This window comes from Rhinatrema bivittatum, chromosome 13 (genome assembly GCF_901001135.1).
Source record: "Rhinatrema bivittatum chromosome 13, aRhiBiv1.1, whole genome shotgun sequence".
Taxonomy (NCBI): domain Eukaryota; kingdom Metazoa; phylum Chordata; class Amphibia; order Gymnophiona; family Rhinatrematidae; genus Rhinatrema; species Rhinatrema bivittatum.
Genome location: NC_042627.1, coordinates 71,876,111 through 71,899,226, shown reverse-complemented (window position 1 = coordinate 71,899,226; position 23,116 = coordinate 71,876,111). Strand labels below are relative to the sequence as shown.

General features: G+C 42.6%; 1 long non-coding RNA gene across 2 annotated transcripts; it reads right to left on the bottom strand.

Moving 5' to 3' along the window:
* Positions 1-23,116, bottom strand: LOC115075176. 2 transcript variants are annotated; one of them, XR_003852454.1, is made up of 4 exons: positions 22,945-23,116; positions 14,977-15,161; positions 14,366-14,496; positions 1-279 (listed from the first exon to the last, which is right to left on the bottom strand). It is a non-coding gene; the product is annotated as an uncharacterized LOC115075176 (long non-coding RNA). The 2 variants fall into 2 exon arrangements; XR_003852453.1 differs by lacking the exon at positions 22,945-23,116 and having other exon boundaries at positions 14,977-15,436.

Genomic DNA, 23,116 nt, shown 5'->3' with positions numbered 1-23,116 from the left:
GAAAGAGGGACTTAAATTGATTTAATATTTTTCAAGGAGAGGAAGCGTCACATTGTTGTGTTTTAATCTTTATATATTTATGCATAAATATACTATACAGGTGCTAGTGAATCATTTTGTGCTTTGCCTTCATCTCCTCCACTCACTCCTGAGTGATTTGTCTTATCTCCAACTGATGCATTCTTTTTCCATTTTGAAGTAATTCTTTTGAATGAATGTGGTCCCTATAAGGCAGTGGTGAGCTGAGCAGCTAAGTACAACTGCAGAACATCTTCAGTCCTGCAAGAGAACAGAATACTTAAACTGTCGCAACGTCAGTGAAAATGGAATTGCGACAATGATTCAAACACCAGTCCAAGGACGCAGTGAGTTGTACTCTGTGACAGGAGGAAGCATGTGCTGGGGAGAAGCTTTACTCTGGGTATCTTAGCTGAATCTGGAGTAAGATGATCAATGATTTGTCTATTCAGTTGTGACATCACAATCCCTAAAATGGTCCAAGTTAGAGGTCTGTTTATTTATTTACAGGCATGTATATACCGTCATTTCAAGATATGATGATGACAGTTCATAAAATAAAATAGATAAAAAAGATCAATAAAACAACAAGTAGACTTCCAAAACAGCAAATATGAAACATAAAATAAACAAAATAAAATAAGAAAAATACAATAAGAAAACAAAACAATCATAGCGTCAGTGGGCTAACTCTCCTTCTATGTAAAGTCATGTTATTCTAAAGGGCCAAGTTTTAAGGTTCTAGCTATCAGAACACATAATGCAACTTGCATCGTGTTCCACAATTTGGGCCCTGCTATGGTCTTTTACTTTGCTTAAGCATGCACTTCGGATAGATAGTATAGTTATTAATAGACCTCTATTAGCAGATCTGTTGTGCTATATGAAAATGCAAAGCTGTTCCAATGCAGTCTGATTCTTTAGTATTGATAATTTTGTGAATAACGGTTTAAGATCTTATACTGAATTCGGAATTTTATTGGTAGCCAATGAAATGATATCAGTACCAGTGTTATGTGTACTAAAAAGTCTTTAATGGAAAGAAATGAAACCTGCGATGTCCAGGATATCTAAAGACTGCAGAACACAAAAAGGGAAAGAATTATCTACCCCAAATGAATAATTCAAACAAACAAAAGTAGATAAAAATATATTTTAAATCACTTAAAACCATATATCTTGTTTCACTTTTCCACCAGCCACAGTCATTCCACATAAATAGGTCAATATTTTAAATATTCTAAAAAAATCTTATAATTTCTCCTTTCTTTCTTTAAAGGGCACCAAACGGGGGCAAAACACCCTTTCCGTCATCGTATGTCTTAAGCCCCTTTCTTTGTAACTATGAAAAAAAATCCACGTTTTTGGTGCGCCGTCAGCAGCATTACAGCCGCAGGTCCCCTGACGCAGCTTTGGGCGAAACGTCAACGTCCGGGCGTTTTACGATTGAACAACAATGTTGCTTGGAGCACGATGACTTGAAAAGTTGGTTGAAAAGATAAAGGGCACCTATGTTTTATACATTTGTGATGCTGTCATTGTTTATGGGATGGCAGCATTGCTGGTGAAGGTTCTCATGTATGGGAAACAGACTTGTACACAAAAAAAATATATAATGATGGTCAGGGCATTTTGCTAAGAGTACAAAGCAATGCCCTCAGCTTCCCTGTTTGATGCCCTTTAAAGAAAGAAAAGAAAAATGATAAGATTTTAAAAAAATATATTTATTACAGAATGACCTTGGTTGGTATACATTATTAAAAATGAAAAAAAAAAAAAGTGAAAGTATTTACTTTTTAAAAAAAAGCGATTTCAGATCTATTTTAGTACACTTTGTTTAAGTATATCTAAAAACCGACCATCTGATCCGCTCTGCACGCGAAGTGAGAACTGTGCCGCTCGCTGATGCCGTGGAAAGCAGTTCTGAAAATATCTTCCTGGGTAAATAAAGCAGACCCGTTCTGGAACCACAGATCTGGAGTCACGCGGGCTTATCCCTCGCTCTTAGCACGGGACAAACCCGCTTTTACAGAGAGGATCGACCGCCATAGATTCACCACTTTCCAAAAGAGCCCTCACCCTAATCAGGATAATCCTCCGAAGGCAGAGGGACAGGAATGTTATCATTTTCATTCTGTCTCCGGGAATTGTTTTTTCTGTCTATATATTATTTAAGAGTTTAACAAAGGATGCCTTCCATCCATCCCCTGCACACTGTTGCTTAAGGTTTGCCAGTTCTTTGTTGGAACAGATGGCTGCTACAGTATTTTGGTTCATGCTCTGATAACTTGAAGGTCAGATGTTTTGTGATGTGCTGCTGGCTCATCTTCCAAGAGTCTTCACTTAATGGGCTGCAGGTTATTGCGCTGCAGCCCCCGTGGGAGGAGGGGGGACGGGGGGGGGGGGGAAGGCTGTCCCAGCCATTGGCCAACAGTGACTCCTGCTGGCTAGCTAAGGCTAAAGCTGGATTTGAGCTGGGGTCCCAAAGGACTCTCAGCCGGAGGACTGGCGCTGTGATATCTGAACTGGATGCCAAGGGGTTAAAACTGGTAGTGGGGGGGAGGGGGAGAGAAAACTCAGAGAGCTGTAAATGAAGGCTCATAGGACCCTACCTCAGGGTGTGGCGCTGATTTCTGATTAAGCTGGAAGGCCAAAAGTGCAGGAGGAAACTACTGGGCAAATCCCAAAAAGTGCTTACAGGGTATTCAAACGTAGGCAGCAATATTTTATAATTCTGGTTTTTATCTCATGGAAGCAACGCACAGTATCTAAAATACTTTGCATATTTAATGTTAGTTCAGAATTTAGACATCTAAAATATCTAAATGAAGAGGTTTTCTGCACCAGAACTGGATGTCTAGGGATCGATAAATAAGGTCTAAAGGTGCTCCTGCTGGTGAGCTCCCCCATCTCATCCACTCTTTCACCCTCTCCAACAGACCTGCATAGTGGAAGCTACACATGTTAAATATCACAGTCTTCTATTTAACATATCGGCTCATCACTACATTTTCTAGTTCCGACATATCGCTTTTAAAGGACATTCCAGGTGAGATCTCACCACTCCCTTACACAGCTGTGAAGTCACAGCTCGATCCCAGCATGCAGTTCTTCTACAAGTAAAGTTGCTCGGTAGCTTACTTGCTGTGGCTTGACATCGAATCAATACTTGTACTTTAGCTATTTTCTTTTTTGTATGTTTTATACACAACTTATTTGTTACCATTTCCAGTCAACATTTGTCTGTACAGAACCTCATTTAATGGCTTTCGTTCTCTATCTAGATCAGCCTGCAGACTGTGTATATCCTCAATCACATTAGATTTGTCACTCATTTCTGGATTATCTGCAAATAATACGAAACAGTTTTCTGTGTAAATTCATGATATTTATAAATGTAATAACTTCTAGTGGACTCAGTAATTGACCCAGTGACACGCTGTGGACCCTTAGGCCGAGCCCTGCAGGTTCTCACCGTCGGCAGGTGGCCCCAGGCAAAGCAGAGATCAGTCGAGACCTTCACCTACATCAGCCCATGTTCCCCTAGGTTTGAGCCTTTGGGTACTGGGGCCAGCAGATCTTAGGTGGGGGTCTCTGCTGATGGGAGAAGGTCCGTAGTAGCTAGCATCATGGGTAGGCAGCTTTCAGGCATATCCGAGGTCCAGGCAATGGTCAGAGGCGGGCAGCGGTCAGTGGTATCCGGGGTCCTGGCTGAGGTCAAAATCAGGTATCCGTCTGAGAGAAGAGAAGAGGGACGGCTAGACAAGGCAGGCAGACAAGGACAGGAACAAGCAGGCAACGAGGATAGAACAGCGTGGAACGAAGGCTGAAGACAAGTTGGACGAAGGCTGAAGGCTGGGACGCATGAAAGCAACACACGCTACTAGGAAGTAACTGGACCTGTTGATGAGGCAAGTTGCTTCCGGGGATCTGCCTTTATTCAGGGCTGTGCCAATGATGCCATTTTCAGGGGCCGCGGGGGCTTTTCGCGCCACGGTCCCTTTAAATACCAGCGAGCGATGCGTGCGTGCCTAGGGGGTAGCGTGGCGTGCTGTGCTCGACATCCTGCTGGCGGCGTCCTGCCTCTGCGAAGAGCAGCGCCATGCCGTGTAGCCGAACGGCGGCGTTCACCGCGTTGAGAGGCAAAGCTGGCCCGGCTAGGGGAGGTGAGTGCAGCGGTTCGTGGAGGTAGCCTGTGAACCGCTGAATGCAACACACACATGTTCAATGAAATTCATGGTCTAAGTTGCTCGTGGTTTACACCCATTTAGTAAATATTAAGTGCTCTTTTGTGTTTCGTCGTATATTCTTGTGCTTTTGCTATTTTTTTCACAAACTCCTGGGCGATGAGTGGGTGGGGTTGCAGTATGAAATACTTTGGGAAAAATCAAACCACTCCTTCAGCTATCCACGTCCTTTGTAAATATCTGAAAATTGTATCAAATCAGTTCTGAAGGATGGATTGGCCCTGGAATCATGATCAGGGGCCTGTAGTACTAAAGGAAGGGTGAGCAAGCTACAGCTCACACCATCCTCTGTCTGCCTGCCCGTTATCGTCCCGCAATGGCCCAGCATGGCATGAGTCAGGCAGGTTAAGGATGGTGCTGGGGGCCGGGGCCAATCGTAGGAGTGGAAGAGACCCCCTCAGCGGACCCCCGTCCTGCCGGCGACCAAAGAACGGAATACGCCCCTTTGGTGGCCATGTTGGCAGCAGCAGCCGCTATAGCCTTTTGCCCTTCCTTCCTGCATCCTGGGTGGCTTGCTGGATAAGTGCCTCTGCATCAACCTTTGACCCCCCAGCCTGATGCCCCGGGGGAAATGCGCTGCAGCTGCTCCGCGACTGCCACCGATACATCCAGGGGAAGGAAACAGCAGGGGGATTTCTCTCCCGGCATTGCCCGATACGTTCATGAGGGTCCTCTTCATTTCACCCAGCCTCCTCCGTCAGTACTTTACTTTACATTCTGCTTTCCGGCACTCCAAAGCAGATTGCATTCAGGTACCGTAGGAATGTCCCTGTCCCAGAGGGCTCGCAATCTAACTTTGTTCCTGAGGCAACGGAGGCTGAAGTGACTCAGTGCCCACTGTATTCCAGCCCCAAGCAAATCAACCCATCCTATGCGATGCAGCCAGCACGGGAGCAGGGGGTCCATCTCTGTGCACTGTGCAACCGAAGGCATTTAGAGACTGGGGGAGGGGCACAAAGGAAAGAGCAGTGTTGATTTTTTAAAATAGGTAAGAAAGTAAATAGAAAGATTTTAGGAGACTTGCACACTAAATCTGAGTTGGACAGATTTACAATAGCCTAACCCCACCTCCCCCAGAAGGTGGGGTTAGGCTATTGTAAATAGCTGTAAGGTTACCCCCCTGGTCCCTGGTACAGCCAAGAGCCAAAAAAAGTAGCCCTGGTTTGTCCACCCTGTAGTAAAGAGTTTTTCCCATTTTTGGGTTTGGAAAAAAACCTGAGAAAATAGTAAAATTACGTCTATGGGAAAATGCTTAGTGCGCAGGTCCCCCTCGATCTCTGGCATTAGATGTTTCATTATCTCCTCTCTAAGTGATTTCAGAATTTCTGCCTTTTTTCAGCTTTTGCAGCAGAGTGAAAAGCACAGTTTTTGAATAACATAAAAGCCTGGGCCATACAGGGGTGGATGATGCAGGATTTTTGTTTTCCGAATGATTGATTGGTGCTGTAATCTCTGTTTCAGCTAAGACCATTCACAGCCTCTGGTGCTCTGGCAAATCACTTGGCTTGTTTGTACTTGGAAAATATTTGGCATGCCCATTGCTCCTCTCTGGTTTCTGTGTATATATACGCGTGAGGATCAAGAAATTAGATTATAGAATCAAAACAGCTTAAATCCACCTTATTTATTGAAGCCCCTTGCATTTACTATAATGAAGTAGGTGCCAAGTTCATCTTCATGCATCTATGCATTTCTGTGTAACAAATCAACAAATCTGTTTGCATTGAAGATATTTGCCAGCTTGCCATTGGGATGACTCAGATTAATCCAAAGTCAAATTAGCTGGCTAGTACTATGAAGAGAATGATATGCATGGATTTATTTGCAGAATATAGACTGCCAAGTAATGGAAGTCAACTCAAAGGACGATTTGTTCATTTTTACAAATGGTTATACTGCATGAAGCTTCCCTACCAGAAAGGCGTAAATTTAAAAAGGATCCAATCACCTCTGACACGGCCGTGTATCACCATTAGCAGCTGAAATGCTGCTAAGTGACGTTTAACAATGTATAAATCCTGCATTTTGCTAATTCTGTTTCATGCTTCACAGTTTTATGTCCTCTTTCACCTTTGTGAAGGTGTCTGCTGAATCCACTCGCTACTGCGGCCTGGTCATATCAAAAGATGTAAACTGTTGAGCTGACAGTCAATAACTGGCAGCTTTCCAGCTCGTGGCGCTGGAGAATCACGTACATAATCAATCAATGTGAAGCCCTGTGTCATCTGTTGATGCTGATTGTGACTCTCTGGAATTGCTTTATTATTGTGCCAGAGCCTAGAGGGACACACCAATGACTTCTCACTTATTTTAGATTAGTAGAAATACCCATTCTTCCTCTGGACTGGAGGAAGTTCCAGGGGGGTCCCAAGATTTAAAATTAGTCTTTGTGTAAATCATTTGATCAAACAGTGATAGCTTACAATTGGTTTTATGCACCTGTTAAGAACATAAGAACATAAGAAAATGCCATACTGGGTCAGACCAAGGGTCCATCAAGCCCAGCATCCTGTTTCCAACAGTGGCCAATCCAGGCCATAAGAACCTGGCAAGTACCCAAAAACTAAGTCTATTCTATGTAACCATTGCTAATGGCAGTGGCTATTCTCTAAGTGAACTTAATAGCAGGTAATGGACTTCTCCTCCAAGAACTTATCCAATCCTTCTTTAAACACAGCTATACTAACTGCACTAACCACATACTCTGGCAACAAATTCCAGAGTTTAATTGTGCGTTGAGTAAAAAATTAATCAGGAACATAACTTTTTTTTTGTGTCTAAGGGATTAAACCCACTTGGGGTATAATAATCAGGGTTCATGGGATGGCCTGTTTCCTCCCAGCCTGCTCCAAGAAGCTGCAGGAAGGCCCACCTCTCTCTCTCTCTCTCTTTGTAAAGCCTGCTTTCCTCTCTGTCCTCTCTGTGGAAGACTGCCTGCCACCTCCTCCGCTGGGTCACGAAGCACCACAGACAGCCTGCTTTCCTCCCTGCCTGACCCCCAAGGGACCACGGAAGGCCTGCCTTGCATCCAAGAACCCAGCCAGCCATGGATATTTTTCAGCAAACCATTTAACGTTCATAGTGGCTGGAGTACGGTACCCTTTCTTCTTTTGGGTTATTTTTGAATTACAGTATTTCTTTCTTTTCAAATAACTTAGTACAATGTATGTAAGTGAAAAATATTATTCTCAAGAAACCTAGTGGTACCAGTTTATCTGAGAAGAAAAGTAATCTCAGACAATGGAAGCCCACAAAAAGATGATCAAAAATTCAATTTTGGTCCCTGAATCTGGCCACTGGGTGTCTCACTTAATAAGGAAGTGCAACCCCTTCTGCCCGGTGGCCCGTGAACGCTGCCTATGCAGTATTTCTAGCCCCAGCTGACTCTACCTCGGGATCCAATCAGGAACCACCCCTCGCTCTACAATTTTGGCTCAAGGCAGCTTGCATAGTTTAAACATTCATAATGGAAAATAATCGAACTAGAATAAATTACACGATACATGACAAATATATTGCAAGGGTCTGGGTGTAAATAGAGCGAAAAAGGTGTGAAATGACACCGTGCGACAACAAAAGACTTCAGTGCGCTGGAGATAGCTGAGGCAGATGAAAGGCCTTAGTGAAGGGGAAAGACATGTCACACAGATGATCTGGGATGGAATTCCACAGGTGCGGCCCGCAACCAAGAAGGCTGTCTTCCGAGTGATGTCAAGCCTAACCGGTTTTTTTTGTAGCGGATCGTAACTGCCTGGTAGGTCTGTAGAGTTGAAGTGATGTACTGAAGCATAGTGAGGAGTCTTTGCAGACCAAGTTATGAACGAAAGTTAAAACGTTGCATTGGATTCGGTATGAAATTGGAAGCCAATGAAAAGCAAATAAGCCAGGTGTTATACAGATGGTCCAGAATGTGGTGGATGGGATAATACTGGGCTGTCCAAAAGGTACTCCCGCATCCCCAGTATTAAGATGAAAGTACAGTTTAAAATTCTAACCTTTTAATCCAGTCTAATCTATAGATGTTCTTGTACACGTGTCCTCCTTCCACTGAATACAATTTTTAATTTATATAGGGGTAAATATTCAGCCACTGAGAGGCTAATTAAGTTAGCTGGATACACATAGCTGCTAACTTAACTGGGATATTCAGTGGTGCATCTAGAGTTAGCCGGTTAACTTAACTTAACTTAAACTTAATTTAACTGGCTAACTCTGCTCCTTCCCAGAATGCCCACCTCCCGCCTCAGGAACACCCCCAATTTACCCACCTAAATTCTAGCGGGATAATTCGTTATCCTGCTAGAATTTAGCCAGATTAGCCTTTTAAATATGTAGCTAAACCATTCAGACAGATAACTTTTGTATATATGTACCCCAATGTGTTCTAGAAAAAAAAGCAGTGTTTTGCACTGTAAGCTTTGTGCTCATTGATCTACCTTCCTCTTTACAAAAGCCGTAACCGATTTGCTTGCACAATCCTAATCCTCATTTGTTTTGAGCTGTCTTTGTGTGCAGTTGCTTATTATGTAAGATTCATGCACCTTTCATCTCAAGTGGAAGCAGCTAAGAGCAGAAACTCCCCGTGAACTCCACCTGGACAATCAACTCACAGTATACAACAGACAGAAGAGAGGGTCCATGGTCAGTGGTCAAGTTATCCGGCTAAAGTTAGCTGGTTAACTTGTCCCATGTATGCAGCTGGATAAATGTCCCGCTGAATATGACCAACCTAAAGTTATCCGGCTGTATATAGCCAGATAAAATCCTAACCGGCTACATTTAAATATAGCCTTTGTGTGGCCGGATAACACGCTGCTTAACCAGATATCTGTAATACCGTATAAAACAAAGGTTAAGACCAGAGGGCAGCCAATCCCCCCTCTCAAAGTTGCTGCTAAAGTCTTTCCAGGCCGTAGTATCCAACACCCACCCCCCCTCGCCCTAAACCTTTTTAAATCTTGAGAAAATGCCCGGAATTGCTGGGCACCAGTCCCTAGTCCTGATCATTAAACACCTGTTCGGCTGTCTCCCTGTCTCCCCTCCTCCCCCTTACCCACAACGAAAATCCATAGCACCTGCCCCCCCCCACCCGACCCTCCCCATCTCAGCCAATTCCTTGTTATCAGTACAGGGAGTGAGGGGCTCCCTGCCCTGTTCCTGGTGCCGCGCCTTGGCTTGTGCCCTGGGCTTTGGCCTGATGCAACAAATAAGGTTCATTGCATTCGGAGGGCCCTCAATTTGTTTTAGGCCCTCCCCCCCCCCCCCCCCGAATGAAACAAATTGCCTTTATTCATCACTTTTTGTGCATAAATGCACATCCCTGTTTAGCATTACACGTGTCTCCCGTCAGTCAACCAGTTTGGAATCCATGCCACTACCTTGGCTCCCACTCCCAAGCTTCTCGTTTTGTTGAAAAGTCTCCTGTGTGCGGGACCCTATCAAAAGCTTTACTACAATCCCAGTAAATCTCACCGAGTGCTCTTCCTCAAGCCAATTCTCTAGTCATCCTTCCCCTGGTGAATCCATGCTGCCTCAGGTCAAGGATCACACCATATTATAGATAGTTCACTGTCCTTTCCTTTCCTCCATTAATTTTCTCACCACCGAGGTGAGGGTAACCGGCCTGTAGTTTCCAGCCCCCTCTCTGCTACCACTCTTGTGAAGCAGGACCATCACTACGCTTCTCAATCTCAATTTCTAGGGATCCACTGAACAGGTATTTCAGTGGGACCCACCAGCACATCTCTGAGCTCCTTCAATATCCTGGGATGAACCTCATCAGGCCCCATGGCCTTGTCCACGTTCAGTTTCTTTCCATACATTCTCTTCTGTATATGGAGTTTTGTCTTCTCCACCCCCATCTACGATCTTTGCAACTAGCAACGGTCCTTCTCCAGGGTCATCTTCAGTGGACACCGAATTGAAGTATTTGTTTAATATTGCTACCATTTCTTCATCTCTCTCTCCACACATTGATCTTTGTTCTGTCACCTTGCTTTACCTTTTGAGCAATCCTTTCTTCCACCCGACCTTTTGCTTTCCTGACTTCTTTCTTCGTCTCCCTCAGTTTTCCAGGTATTCTTCCCTGTGTTCTTCTCTTGGGATCCTTTATATAGAACACTATTCTTTTTGCCTTTACTTTTTCAGCCACCTCCTTTGAAAACCTGATTGGTTTCTTATTCCTCATACTTTGGTTTACTTTTCTAACATATGGATTTGCTCCTTTTAATTTGGTCCGCCTCACCCATTGTCTCCCAGTCTTCTCGTTCTTCCTCCAGATACGTCCTCATTTCAACGAAATCCGTATTTGGATAGAGTGGAGGGGAGGATGTTGCACCACATCAAAGGTTGTCCCCTGTAAATTTACGGGTGGCATGAAGATCTAAGTACTGTAGATCTTATAGACGTCCATTTATTATCAGTTTTTACAGGTGCTTGACAAACCTGTTCTCTCTCACATTCTCTCTAAATATATGTCTTTCACTTCTCTTTCCCCACTGCTAGTTCAAAAACCAATACCTGCTAAACAGGGTAAAAAGTAGAGAGGACACAGGATGGAGCTAAAGGAAACAGGAGAAGGACGGAGAGCTTAACACAGAGAGAGGCAGGGCCCAAGTATCCATCCACAATGAAATGTCAAAAGATCCAGTACTCTGCAAATCATTGCACTATAGTGGTTGCACATAGTTTTGCAGTATGCATTCACAAGGAGCATTTTATTCTTGCTAATATTTAAACTGACTGCACTGATGTGCTCTTTTAAGCATGTATTCATGAGAGCTAAAGAATGCGCATTACTGCCTAATAGGTGCTATGCAGCATACAAACTTTTTAATTAGTCATTTTAGTGGAGCTGGCTGTCAGAAAACCTTGCTTGAAGCAAGCTGAACAGTCCAATGTCACGCTGGGTATCTAGTAATAAGCTATACTGCTATTATTTTAAGGGAGAAAATGTATTTATGTTATATTGACATGAATGGCAAATTGATTATAGTTTGTCATGGTCCTAGACAACTGAATTAACCCTGCAGTTTGACAGAATAATTACTGATATTACAGCATTACAACCTAGTTACCATTTTTTTTATATTTAAAGCCATATGGAATTTTATTCTATAAGTGCATGTATGTTATCAATGCTTTGACTAGTAGTTTCACAACCATAGAGAACAAAGTAGAATGGATGTGATGCCAATCAAATTGGCCTATATTGTTATGAAGGCTAGTGTGACCACTAGGCTATTCCTCCAAGAATGTAGGAATAGCCTAGTAGAGAATCAGAGAAGCCAAGGTTAAAATCTCACTTCTCCCCCTGATGTTCCTTGTGACTTTGGCCAAGGCACTTCACTCTCCATTGCCTTAGGCAGTGTGTCACAACCCTCTCCTGGAGGCCTACCTAACCAGGCGAATTTCCAGGATATCCAAAATACCCATGCATGACATAGCTTTGTATATATTGGACACTCAGTGAATGCATATCTATCTCAAGCATAGTCATTCTGGTAATCCTGAAAACCCAAGTGGATAGGTGTGCCTCCAGAAGAGGGTTGGGACACACTGGCCTCAGATACAAATTTAGGGGATTATTTACTAAAGGATTCTCCCATTTTATGTCTATAGGAAAAATGCTTAGTAAATAAGGTCCTTGGATGTATGCCTGAATGTAATTTGCCTTGAGCTACCAATGGGAAGGCATGAGCTGAATACACTGGGCAACAAATTTTCACAAAAGTCATGTTACGGAAATGAAATTAGTCAATTCTTATACATTTCCATGTGCTAAACATGAATGTGACTGTGAAAATGCAAAATTGGCTCTAGTTTTTTTGTAATATGCAATAATATAATTACATCTTGAATTGTATGCCAATAGTAGGAGACCTACGGTTAATACCGTTTGAAAAATGAAGTCATAGACTAAGTCTTAGATTTCTTTGCTTGTCTCTTGTACACCTGTTCGGGAGCATCTCTGAGGAGTGTCCAGCAGTAGTCAGCCAGCATGAATATTTCAAATGCTCACCCTTTCCCACTGGGCTTCATATAGTACACTGCTGACGACAGCTTACTCAGCAGCAGCATGGCAGTAGAACTGCATTGCATCAGAAAATGATGTAATAAACTCTGGATGATGTGTGCATGATGGTATTATGCAATACGATGCAATATTACATCATTCTAGGCTTATTTACAGTCCTACTGGATAAATTTACATGACTAAACATAGAAAGTGAACTATATTAAATATCTTCAAAACGAGAGCCAATAAAAACTTTTCATGGTCATATTCGTGTTCAGCACATCAAGATACTACAGAGTAGGACCTTTTTAGGTCAGTAACACTTTCATTGTTGCCCAGTGATACACAATAAAGATCTCTATACAGGCTACTCCATACATTATTTTATAACACATATTAGGGATGAGCAGTTGTTTTGGTAGTTAATGCACATACATTTTTTATGTACCGTATATAAACTGAATGAAATGAACAGAAACAACATGCCAAAAAAACCCCCATAAAAGTCCGAACGAATGAAGAAACCTAACTGAAAATTATTAGGAGAACATAAAATAAAAACCATGTGTGGGGCAGTTTGTTGGTCCTTCCTGCCATTAGTCCGTTGTGTTAACTGATTTCACCTTACTGGATATGGCTGCATCTCCAAACTCACCACAATGCACTAGCATCCTCCATCTCAAGCGAACCCACCCCCATTCCAGTAACGTCACATTTATTAAACACAAAAGATGGGTATCCAAAGGCTTCCGCAGTAAAAACGTTAAACAGCAAGCAGCAAGTAAAATACCTTTAGCAGTATAGCAATATAGGGAATTCATTCCAGACACAATCCAGCATCTGAGAAAATCAGTCTGGTGGAGCGCACTTTTAACCCGCATTTGGATGCGCGTTTTCGACGCGCTAGTTTTACCCCTTATTTAGTAAGGGGTAATAGCGTGTAGAAAACGCACATCCAACCCCCTCCGAGACTAATAGCGCCCGCAACATGCAGATGCATGTTGATGGCCCTATTAGTCATTCCCGCTCGATACAGTAAGTAAAATGTGCAGCCAAGCCATACATTTTACTTTAAGAAATTAGCGCCTACCCAAAGGCTGGCGTTAATTTCTGCCGGCACCGAGAAAGTGCACAGAAAAGCAGTAAAAACTGCTTTTCTGTGCACCCTCCGACTTAATATCATGGCGATATTAAGTCGGAGGTCCCAAAAGTTAAAAAAAGTTAAAAATTAAAAATATATATATTTAAAATGGGCCCGTGGCTCGCGGGTTGAAAACCGGATGCTCAATTTTGCCGGCGTCCGGTTTCCGAACCCATGGCTGACAGCGGGTTTGAGAACCGACGCTGGCAAAATTGAGCGTCGGCTGTCAAACCCGCTGACAGCCACCGCTCCTGTCCAAAAAGAGGCACTAGGGACACGCTAGTGTCCCTAGCGCCTCTTTTTACCGCGGGCCCTAATTTAAATAAATTAATTTCCTGAATCGCACGCACAGGAGAGTGGCCTGTGCGCACGCCGGGAGAGCGGGAGAGCTCCCGCTCTCCCGCAGTTTTTACTGTAGTCTTTAATTTGGTCTTTAGGCCGAAAAAAATGATGAGATTTCCAGAGTAGGCTGTTCTTCCCAGTGGCGTCCCCATAATTCCTCCTAAGGGTGCCTCCAAAAGAAGCTAGGCCATAAGCCTAGGAGCAGAAAAGTTGTACCCTGTCTGGGTTTCTGAACCAGGGAGCACAAAACAGAGCAAACAGACTGGCCAAGTGTGCTGAGCCAGTGTCTCCTGGACAAAATGAGCATGCGTGCACTGCAAGTCTCACCTTTTACACCAGCAGATGTCACTCTGACATCGCCCAGACTCAAATGCACAACCATTCTACACTATCTGCCAATGGAAACAATGCTGCCTGTTTCCACAGATGGGCAGAGGCCAAGCACAGGCTACACAGAGGTTAAAGTGTGAACACACTAATGGTAAATGGACCAGAACTGGGACCTGGACCATGAGTATATACAACTTAATGGAAACATAGGGGCTGTAAAAACTTGAAGTCATCAACGTCAAGAGGCAAGGATATCAGAAGTCAACTAACCTTCTTAGGCTGGCCACAGAGGGTGTTGCAACAGGTAGCTTCTGTTAGCAATCCAGACACTTTTCATTGCTTTATGATGTTAATTTATTCACTTATTCTCACAATATTTCCTGTTCACTGAATTCCTAGACCTTCAACATAGAAATCACACATAAATGTTTAGTACTGTAATTCTGTTAGACAAGCTGTTCATGTAGATAGTACTTTTTTTTTTATTGGGCTTTATTCAAACAAAGACATCTTTTATAGCAGGGGTGGCCAGTTCTAGTTCTCAGGAGCCACAATCAGGCCAGGTTTCAGGATAACCACATTGAATATGCACGTGATAGATTTGTGTGAGGTGCCTCCATTATATGTAGATCTATCTCATGAATATTCATTATGGATATCCTGAAAACCTGGCCTATTTGTGGCTCTTGAGGACCAGAGTTGGCCAACCCTGCTCTAGAAGCTCAGGTGTCTTTTTTGAGTAATGTCCATTATGGGCCAAAGATACGCCTCTGCCAAGCCTTTAACAGCTTCATGGTTAAAAATGCTTTTTTTTTTTTACTGTAAATTTTCTTTTATGACTCTCTAGACTCATTTGTGGAGTGCATAAAGCAGATATGTACCAGGTTAATTGTAGATAAGAATTCACTTGGAACATCCTGGCTGACTGTCCATTTCTTCAATCAGAAGGGATTGTTGCCCATCCTCTTGGTGCTGTCATATCCGGTATGCTGCAAAAACCGAATAGTCCAATGAGCCCTTCCAACAGCTTGTAGCATGTCAATTATAGACATGTTCAAGGAATAGCCTGTCAGTGAGAATAATGGGAACAAGAGAGATTACAGATTAGACATCTATTGGACACTTCCATCCCCCATCTTCTGAATGTCTTGGACATATGTTTTGCTCTTCATAAATTCCTGCAGCAATATCCCTGTGGCCATTAACATTTTTAGCAATTATGTCTGAGCTACAACTCATAGCAGACAGTTCCAGATTCCAGTGTAAATACGGGAGAGCAACATTAATCTAGAATAGGACCAAGACCATTTCGGAAAAACTTTTTTTTCTGGATTGCAGAAGTACTGCCCCATCCCTACTACAGTGCAGTCTGATCCGCTCTCCCCCAACCCCCCCCCCCCCCCCCCCGCAGCCCAACCCAGTCCATCTGTTATCTGCTCCTTCTCCTACTAGGGCCTCTCTATCCCATAAGGTTCCCATGCCAGAGAGGGAGAGGAGTGGCAGCAGGAAGAACTGGTAGAAGAGCTGGGCTGGAGATCCATTTTCTAGAAAGTGAACGTGTCTGGATAATGTCTAGATAAACAGTGCTCTTCTTTATAACCCATATCAGTTCCAACCAATGCCTTCTCCTTCCACTTTGATGCTGTTGCTCTGGGCCATTTCTCTTCCTCTTGAATAGTCTTCCTCACCAGCCTGTGAAGCGATCTGTTAAATATCTACATTTAAATTTTTAAAATTCCCCTTGATCACCTTTTTTTTTTTTTTTTTTTTTTTACTATTTTGAACATCACAAGTCTAATATATTAGTTACGCACTTATATTTGTAAAAATGTTTGTGGATATACGTATATGTGCTCTATATGGGGTCGATTTTAAACGACGCGCACGTTCGTCCATGTGTACATGATTCCTGGCATGAGCACATGGATGTGGCTGTTTTATAACATGGCCCAGCACATCTGCGCATATCGGGCCCTTTCTAAAATGGGCTCGGCGTGTGCATGGCCCAGCCACGCGCGTAACCCCCGGTATTTGCACGGGCGGGCCATCGAAAATTTGGGCGTATGTGTATACTCCTATATTTTGTATTTTTAATGTATACTTTATTTTTATGGAAAATAAGTTATGAATGATAGGCTTCAGGATGCATGAAAATGTATTATTTGTGCTGGTAATTTTACTTTATTTGTAACTTGTTTTATATTTGTGTTTGGAATTGTATTGGCAGTTTTACTTTATTTGTAACTTGCTTTGGGATTCCTGGATGATAAAGCAAGGAAACAAGTTAGATTTAAAAAAAAACCCCCATAAATAAATAAATATTCAAGTAACTCAGAAATATGGCCTGATAGGATAATTGAGTCTTCCCTGTATGAGCTTTTCCTTTTTCTGAACTCCCCCATCTCATACATATCTGAGCTTTACTAATGAGCTATCTCTCCAGAGACGGACCCATAGCATTCCAGATGGCTTGACATACACGAATACTCATGAATAGAAATGTGAAAGAGCTGCTGGGGATCAGCCCACCTCAACATCCTCAAGTCCAATAAGTGATGACCAAGCAAGAGGTAATGGGTGAAAAACTGGCAAGAATCAGCCCAGGACTAATTGCCCAAAAAGTCTTTTGTAGTCAGGCAGACACCATATGTAGTCAAGTGGCATTCAAAAATCAGTCTAAACCAGCTGTGCTAGTATGGGAAGCTGGAGTACGCTTTTCTGGTTGTTTTGCAAGCACGGCATACACACAGTAACTCATAAATAATTCAAATTTGTCATTTTTATTTTATACGTGGTATTTGACTAGATTTTCCAGGGAGGATTCTGAGCTTGAGGAAAAGGAACTGGTGCATATTGTATTCAAGCCCTGCTCTCGTTCAGGAACAGCACACTATCCACGCAAAATACAGTTCACAAAATCCAAAACTGCTATGCTAAAAGGAAAGTGCTTCAGTCTAGCAGGCGGAGCTTGAGCCAGGACAAATCTCATGATGAGAGTTTGAGTCGCTATCTGTAGCCCTGGTAGCTGTCACATATGAAGGCAGGAACTATGTAGGCTTGAAAGTCCGGTGTAAGGTATTTTAATCTACAAGGATTCCAGTGTCCCATCTGTTGCAAATCATGTCAACATCCAGTCCTTCAGTTTATCCAACTCTGATTGGATAATAATACTTTTGCTTAGCTGGCCAAAATCCTTCCAGCTTAGCTAAGCTGATTTTCAGATAAAGCTAAACTTATACCTGCTATTTGGAAGCCCTGTCTTAGCTAGCTGAAAATCAACGCTAACCAACCACACCTCCAGGTTACTTCATTTTTGTCAACTGGCCGGATAAATATTTGGGGTACACACATAAAAAAATGTTTGTTTTGGATTTTCAGTTCGTTTTCCTGTTTTGTTCATTTCAGAAGCTCATTCGTTTCATTTGTACCATTTGATTTCCATTAAAGTCAATGGGGAAAGCCATGCATCCTATTTTATTCTAAGTTGTGAAGTTTTCCATCCAAGTTTTATGAAACCTTTTTGGCAAGCATCAGCAACCGAGGCACCTGCACCCCTAATTCACCAAGAGTGAGTAGCCCCTAGCGCCAAAAGAAGAACGAAGGGGACCAAGAAGGGCATGAACACCCCACAACACCAAAAGAGGGTCAAAACAGCACAGAGTGGAATGAAAATCCCAGGGCACCAAAAGAGGGTCAAAGGGCATCAATAATGGCATGAATACCACAAGGCATAGCCTGAGCATGTACGTTTCTTGTAGACATTGCCATACGCTGTCTTCCTCTAGAAGTGCAGTCTTACCCTCTGGCAGAGAGAAATTATATTTTCTACTGCTGCCAGCAGCACAGCTAAGACTCAGTACTCACAAAGCAAAGTTTGTGAGTACAGTCACTGCTACTGCTCATTTTAAATCTAAAGCTTTTTTCCCCCCTAATCTTTAATTGTGGAACTTTGAAGTAAGGAGCTTAAAAACGTTGCCTTTTTCTCTCTGAGATCCTAAAGAGGAATGACTGAGAACAAAATGGTCACTGGCTGCCCACAGTGCTCTTAGTTTCATTTTCACCTTATAAAAACGTTGAAGTCAATCCTTGCTGGAATAGGCTGGCAGAAAACGTCTTGAGGCATAATTGGTCTTGCTCCTTCCTTGTACCTTTCCCAACCGACTGTGCTTTCTCTGGCTTTGCTCCCCCCCCCCCCCCCCGGATTTTAATGTAAATAAACTGAATGAACTAAAAAGGATTCCGATTTTTCAGGGGTCTGTGCTCATTCGGTTTGAATGACCCAAACCGAAATGGAAAGTGAATGATCTGAATATGAAATTTGATCTGAATGAACATAAGAACATAAGAACATAAGAACATAAGAAAATGCCATACTGGGTCAGACCAAGGGTCCATCAAGCCCAGCATCCTGTTTCCAACAGTGGCCAATCCAGGCCATAACAACCTGGCAAGTACCCAAAAACTAAGTCTATTGCATGTAACCATTGCTAATGGCAGTGGCTATTCTCTAAGTGAACTTAATAGCAGGTAATGGACTTCTCCTCCAAGAACTTATCCAATCCTTTTTTAAACACAGCTATACTAACTGCACAACTTTACTGTCTCGTAAAACAATCCTGTATAGATCAATTTTCAAAGGGTTTAGGTGCCTAACTTTGTGAGTTAGGTATCTAAATCAGCTATTTTGAAAACTCATTTTCTGTTTTTACAAGACACTTAAATGTTTAAAATGTGGGGGCTATGAGGGCCGAATTAGAGCAAGGAAAAAATATAAGCACTTAGCATGGATTTTAAGCATTAGGGACCTATCTTAAATTCCTAAATCTAGGCAAATGAATTGCAGACCTAAACATAGGTACCTAATGTTGAAACTCTTATGATTGTTTACCAAGTCAATGTATCCCCTGTATATAGGCCCTATTTTGGTAGTAGAGAGAAATGTTATGGTCCATTTGCAAGAGCATCTCTTTGGAGTGTTGCCAGAGAGGATCGTGCCTGTAGGAGATGCAAAGACACGAAGAAGGAGAGAGCTGGAGATGGTTTGCCTACAGCAATGTATATATGCGTTTCTTATGTCCTTATGTACCCAAAGTGAATACATTTCAACTGAGCAAACTAGATGGGGGCGTTTTGATCTTTATTGGCTGATGTTTACTAAGGTACAATGAAAGCAATTCTGAAGCTTTCACTTTCTACATAATTCATGTTCTCTGAAGTCCTAAGCTCTTGCTCTTACAATTTTCCTCAAGGAAGGAGTAAGTCCCATCTCTGAGGTCAAGTGAGCTTTGTGTTTTGGTGGCAGGAAGGGATCTGGGAACATATAATTTTTTTAAAGAACAAAGGAATTCTTACATTGACTCTTGCTGTCAGTGTGACCAAGTAAAAAAGGTGCTACAGAAATGGAAGAAGAGGAGTTGGTACCCAGCAACCCAAGCTTAATGAAAAGGAGAGGAGACTATTCTGCAGAGAAGAAGAGCAGATCCTTTGGATTTCAGGTGCCAAGCAGCATCCTAAGAGGTATGGGCGGTACCAAACCCTGCCGATTAGAAGATCCAGCAATATAAAAGTACGAGTATCCTACATATTTGGTATTAGCTGTCAGCTGTGTCAAATGGAAGAAACAGATTTATCACTAAATAAATGTGTTGTTTGCCAGATTGTCACAAATGAAAAAAGATTTTCAGAATCCAAAATGAGTAAACCCAAACTAAAACTGCTCAGTAATAGATCTCTATACTCTCAACTCCCTTGGGGCTACATTAAGACGATAACTTTGATACCGGCGCGTGGGCACACATGTACGCGCGTATGCCGGCTCGCGCCAAAGGATGTGGCCCTTTTTCTAACATACCCGCACATATGCCGTACGTGCGGGCACAATTTTATATGAACACGTGCCTGTGCAAGCAAATACCGCCTCTAGCAAGTGCGTAAGGGAATTTTAGTAGATACGCCCCGACGCAATTATCAGTTTCCCCAGTTCATTCCCAGTTTGCTCTGGTAATGGTTAGGACTTCCTAGTTAATTAGCCTCCCATTTACCCTGTTAGCCCCTACCCTTAAAACCCCGTTGACTAGCCTAGGTTTTTTTTTTTTTTGTTTTGTTTTATACATGACGTCCATAGCAGAAGTAAAGTTACACGGTAGGGGACCACAGCGCATGCTTGTGTGCATACGTATTTATGTGCTAGTTTCATTCATAAATCCTAGTACGCTCATGCCCCATCCCTTTTTCTGAAAACAATTTTTTCGCGCGTGTACCAGGAGACACACGCCTATGCAGGTGCCTTTTAAAATCCACGCAGCACATGCTGGCCTGACTTCTGTGCACATCTCCCGGCGTTGGTGTGTGCCAGGCTTTTAAAATTCACCCCTAAGTTCCTAAGTTTAGGGAACATTTCAGCTAAAAACACAAGGTCCTTAAATTTGGCTAAAAATCCACATAATGTTAGTGTAGAAAACTAATTTTAAGCATTTTTTTTTATAAATTAACCCCCTGTTGTTTAACAGTGAGGTATAATTAGATATGAGAGCAGAATAGTTAACAAGAGTCTATTTAGGAAACAAATAACACAAATTTACACACATGTATGTTGGGCACATGGTAACATACACAAAGGGGTCTGAAACTTGCGAACAGTAATGCCAATTGTCAACACTTCACCTTAAGCTACTGACCATTCATGCATCTTTCTGAAAATATTCAGAATTCAATCAGTTTTGCTTAAAAAAACAAAACTTCTGCATTGTTGTACGATCAAACAGCCTGCACAGAATTACGTTTCAGATCTTTATACAAGGAATGGCAAGACCAGCGACAGAGTCATCCTTTATCTTCCGATGTTCTAGCCTCTCTTTCCTAGCTATTGGGAACATGTTTTTTCACCTGTGCCCCTCCAGCTAGCCTGGACTGATCCTGAAGACTTTCTTTCCCTATTAATATTCAAATACAATAAAGAGCCCAGACAGAATTTTTTCCCCGGTCTCTTTTACAAGTCCGTGCCTTTCTTGGAATCACCAGGCGAGTGAGTACAAGGAGCTTCTGAAGACATTCCAAACGGCTATGAAATAGGCATAGTCGCTAGCCTGACAACTGGCATTGCCCCTTCTCCTCTCGTTCCAAACTTTATCTATTTCAACTGTTTCTATCATTTAAAAAAAATAAGAAATGTTAGACACTACCGGCAAGATTAATGAGCCATGCGGGAGCCTGTAGTTTTTTTCATGTTTTCAAACTTTTGTTGTTAATTGACTCCATTAATATTAGTTAGTGGCAGATCGGCCAATATTTATGGAGTACACATGCCATTAACTTCTTAAGGAAATTAAACTCTGCGACTGCAAATTGCCAAGGAACCTGGCCCCTTGGCTGCAGAAACCTTTCGTCTTGCAGTTTAATACCATTTGTTACAGCGTGTTCACCTTGGTTTTGCGAGTGAAGTTGTTTAGCTGAAGAGGAAGATGCAAATATCAAATATATAAACATTCTTCTGAAGAGGATATCGTTTTGAACGTGGATTTCTCAACAATGAAACTAGTCTAATCCGGTAAGCCACTATTAAAATGTCCTGCAGGATCTTCTTGTTTTTTTATTCCTTTTTCATTAATCTTAGCCCAGTCTAGAAGTTGGGCCTTGTTTAAAACAAAAAAAAATAGGTCAAGTTATTTCTTCTTCAGATGGATATAACCTCTTTTTTGGAGGGTACAACAACTAATTTATTTCTTCAGGGGCAACTCTGGCAAACATATTACATCCCATCCCTGGTGGAGGTGGTGGTGGGATATTCTATTTATGGGGGGAAGCTCTCGCTTATGACCCAGACAATGAGAAACGCTTGCCAGTGTGTGTGTGTGTAGTCATTTGGTGCTTCCCATGAGGGGAGAGGCTATAATAGACAGGACCAGGTCTGGGTGTTAAAATAAAGTTTACTGATTAATATTCATAAATTAAAGACCGTTATCTAGAAGTGTGAATTTACATCTGACTGATGGTGTCCTTTTACCAGATCGTTGGGTAGAGCCCATGGTGATCTTAAAAGCACTAAACTCTCCCAGTGACTGTATGGGAATCCTAGTGGAGGTGTCCCCAACTTTACTGAAAAATCCTACCTTTAGTCATCTTCTCCTCAGACCAAGGACCAAGCCTGTCCTGGACCTTTGATGGCAGAGATCCGGTTTGTGTCTCCTGCTCTTATTCTTCCTTTTTTAAAGATTCTTTCAACCTTATTCTCTGATCTTTCTGAGGAACTTCTCTTAAGGATAAGTTAGTAGGATCAGGCAATCTTTCCGCTCTGAAATCCCAGTGGGAAAGGGGAATCCAAAACCCTCCTCACCTTAAAGTTTAAACTGGGTATCTCTTATACCCTCTTTTTCACCACCCTTCACAGGGTGAAGAGCTCAGCAGCAGCCTCACTCCCAGACTCAGCAGGGGAAGATAAAGTTTGAGTCCCATCAAGCACAGAACAGCAGGAGCTGGCAAAGTCTCGCTCTGATCTGTTTGAAAGAGGAAACAGCCTCCCACTGGGCCAGAAAGAGGAGAAGGAAGTGAGAGTAACCTCCCATCAGGCCCAATGTAAGAGGCGTCAACCAACTCCCACCCGGGCTGATAAGGAGGCAGCCATCTGCTGGCCCTGCGACACACCTCCCAGGACCTCAGTGTGTTCCAACACACCTGTTGAGAACCACTGCTCTAAACCAATCACATCTCAATATATTGTGAACAAGAGTTGGGTGTGCATCTTTCCACTCGGAATGACTGTCTGGGGTCAAATCTTCCTTGCTCCTCAGATAAAAAATGCATCCTTTAGGACACTTTCTTCCACGGACACTCTGGACTAGAGATCCATATACCTAAAAAAGAGAATGAGCATACACAATCTTCTCCAATCCATCTTCTTGAGTCAGCATACCAGTTCTGTAAAGCAAAATCCAGAGTTAACAGGCCCCATTTCTTAGAGTAGCAAGAGTTGGCAACCTGAAGCACAAATTCAAATTAAGCAGACATAATAAGGCAAATAAAGGC